Source organism: Etheostoma spectabile, chromosome 17, assembly GCF_008692095.1.
Source record: "Etheostoma spectabile isolate EspeVRDwgs_2016 chromosome 17, UIUC_Espe_1.0, whole genome shotgun sequence".
Taxonomy (NCBI): Eukaryota; Metazoa; Chordata; class Actinopteri; order Perciformes; family Percidae; genus Etheostoma; species Etheostoma spectabile.
Genome location: NC_045749.1, coordinates 8341420 through 8344809, shown reverse-complemented (window position 1 = coordinate 8344809; position 3390 = coordinate 8341420). Strand labels below are relative to the sequence as shown.

General features: G+C 37.2%; 1 long non-coding RNA gene across 1 annotated transcript in view; it reads left to right on the top strand.

Annotated features, from left to right (window-relative positions):
* LOC116705453 (uncharacterized) overlaps positions 1-3117 on the top strand; it is a 17444-nt gene extending 14327 nt beyond the window's left edge. Inside the window, exon 3 of the long non-coding RNA XR_004335941.1 lies at positions 3107-3117. This is a non-coding gene — a long non-coding RNA (uncharacterized LOC116705453). The remainder of the gene's footprint in view (positions 1-3106) is intronic.
* Positions 3118-3390: the final 273 nt, after the last annotated feature.

Sequence of the window (3390 nt, the reverse complement as noted above, 5' to 3'; positions counted from 1 at the left end):
CCCCCCCCCCCCCCCCCCCCCCCCCCCGTATCTCAAAATGAGTTTCTAGCTTCAGTGGAAAATAATCAAATAATTCCCCCAACAGCACCCACCTTTGAGATACAGATTTAAAGATTGAATTGTAAAAGAATAAAAGTAGATTAGATTCAAAATACCCTAAGTAGATATATCTGCCTCCAAAATGTTTTTAAGTCTCAAATATGGAATTAAAATACTTGCAGATTTGCATTTGTTTTTTATTTAAATCAAGCCCATGTATATCCTTCCAATACACACAGGAATGACTGTGACATTCCCTGTAGCCAAGCAGAATGCATCAGAAGTAACTAAACCATACATTCATCAATGAATAAAACATTAGAAGTAGCCTCAAAGTAACTCTGAATTGAAGAATGTTGATAAGAGTTTCTAGCTAATTTGTATTTTCAATTTGTCTTTTTCCTAGATTTTTATGCTATCAACAAACAGCTCCAGTAAGCTGAGAGTTGCTGTCCAATAGACCCTGGAAGACTGTAGAAAGCTTCAGAAATGTGCTTGTTTAATCCACTTTGCAGCAAAATCTGCATCTTGTTTTGTGCATCCAAATTTCAATCCACTTTTCCAATTGTCCATTGCCACTTGTCTCCCATCTGACATTGCATCCACAGATGTAGACAGTCTGAGATACATTTACAAAATCCAAATCAAGAAACCACTCTTAATAAATACAAGCGATAGCCGCTAATTTACATTTTATTTTAAATTAAAAATTAAATAATAATACAGTAAATCAAACACTTTTAAGGCGATGCAACATAAATCCCATCTTCAGATTTTTTGAACACAACATGAAAAAAGAAAAATTGACCGTCAGCAAAACAAGGAAGTTTGCTTTTTGAGATAAGCAAACTTCCTTGTTCTTCTTGTTATAGCAGTGATAAACAAATAAGGAAATACAATATCCTGAGCAATATTAAACTACAGTATAATAACTGATATGTTGTAATAACTGTTTGATCCCAATTGTCTAAACAACTGTTGAATGTATGGATGAATTGATAATAAACACATAAATGAATACTATTTGTGAACTGAGCTGGATGAAGGTCTATTTTAGGGCTGAGTCTCTCAGGTAACTACACAACAAGCTGCACTTTGGCTGCCCCTTCCTTAGATACATTCTCCTAAAAAGCAGTAAGTGTGTGTGTGTGTGGTGTGCTGGGTGTGTGTGGGTGGGTGTGTGTGTGTGTGTGTGTGTGTGTGTGTGTGTGTGTGTGTGTGTGTGTGTGTGTGTGTGTGTGTGTGTGGTGTGTGTGTGTGATTTGCATTTAAACAAATGTGTGAAGCATAGCGGTTAGAACTTCAGCTGGCAATAACTTCCAAATTCTCAGTTGTTTTTAATGTGAACAAACATAATTTAAACATTCATCTCACGCTCTATAACAAACAAGCATTAGAATACATTAAATTGGGTGTGGGTGTGTGTCCTGTGTGTATGTGTGTGTGTATATATATAAATATATATAAAATCATAACAGGCAGGGTGAAATGTTTGTGTTACTTATTAGAGAAAAAGGGTTGTGACATGCTGACTGCTCACTCTAAATTAGGCTGGGTGAGGAACCAATTAGTGCTGCGTAAAACAGTTAAAATTCTCATCCCCTCCTGTGCCAATCATCATAATGCAATTTCAGCTGACAAATTAAGTCCAATTTACGGAAACAATTAAAGTAACTAAAATCAGAAACTTGGTTTGTCCCACTTTTTTTCCACCCTCAGGGCTTCAGTTACTACATTTTTTGAAAGTAAATCAGATAAATAAGCCTTTACCTCAGCCACAACCTGTGATATGAGTCTTTGCACTATCCATTTACACAGACAGAAAAGCAACAGAGAGGGAGACACAGCTGAGCAAATCACAATTGGATCCAGAATGGTTGCATTGGAGACGAGCAGTCACAGGTTAAGGTAACTGAACAATTCCAATAGCTACCTACTCTGAAGCTTATTTGAACATACAAAGGAAAGTGTTGGTGTGTGTGTATGTGTTTGTGGGTGTTTGTGTGTGTGTGTGTGTGTGTGTGTGTGTGTGTGTGTGTGTGTGTGTGTGTAAGGCAGGAAGGAGACATATCCTATTAGAATGGAAAGCTGACAATGAAAGGCAGGGGTTCAGGGCTGTTAATAAGAGCAATCAACCAGCAAGCCTGAATGCTGGTTCCGAATCTCAGCAGTAAGATGAAGTATCATTACCTGTAAGGAGGAGACAGATAACCAGACCATGAGTATGACTCACCACTTCTTCATAGTTCAAAAAGCCAAATCCTCTACCTGTGTACAAGAGCGAAAAGATCATTATAAATCTGCAATTGTGGCTTTTGTTTCTTTCAGCCTTGCTAGCAACATGGCTCTATGTATGGTAATGTCAGTCCACCATGGACTGCTAAGAAAAAGTGTATCTATATCCATGGTGCCAAGAGAAAGAATGCAGTGACTCAAGTGATCCCCTGACTTTTCCTCTAGTGCCACTATGAGGTTGTCAGTTATGTTTTTTTTCATGAAATATCCAAAAACTATTGGATGGATTGGCATGAAATCTGATACAGGCATTTGTGTCCTCCTGAAGAAGAACGTTGGTGATCCCCTGACTTTTCCTTTAGCCCCACCATCAGGACAAAATTTAAACTTTAGTTATTAAATACCTGCAAACGTAATGGCATTCCCATCAACCTCAGCTTTATTTTGAGTTTAAGGCTAATTAACATAAAAGCCAACAAGCTAAACTAATATAGTGTTAATGTAAAATAAATGGGAAGAATAGCCTAATACCAGCTGAACATCCGCATATTCACATTATCACTGATGTGACTATTTAGCTCAAAGCACAGCTCACAGAGCCACCAGCATAGCTGTAGATTCTTATTCTTCTAATTTTACTGCAACTCACATGAACAATATCTTTCACGTCAATCATCTTCAGTCACTTGCAAATGGTTGTGATTTTGTGACTTGTGATCTTATTTTCATGACAACTAGGGGTGTCACAATTTTGAGTTTAAATTGAAAATAAATCAAAATGACTTTGATTATCAATGATAATGAATAAAATTGTCTGAACACACACACACAGACACACATCATTTTAAGTTATTTTAGATTCGGATTCCCAGCCACACCAGCACAGAGAGAAGGACCCATGAATTACATAGTATATGAAAAGAGTATTTTGTTATTTTCTGTTTAAAATAACAGACAAATCTCCTCTTCTAAAAAAAGGGAGACGACAGAAAAGGAGATAATAAAAAAACGTAGATCGTCCAATGTTCTGCACCAGGGTTGCACAATACCCAAGTCCATTCGGCTCCTTGTTTTTATTGGGAGTGGTCTGAGCATCTGGCAAATTGGATTGTTGAT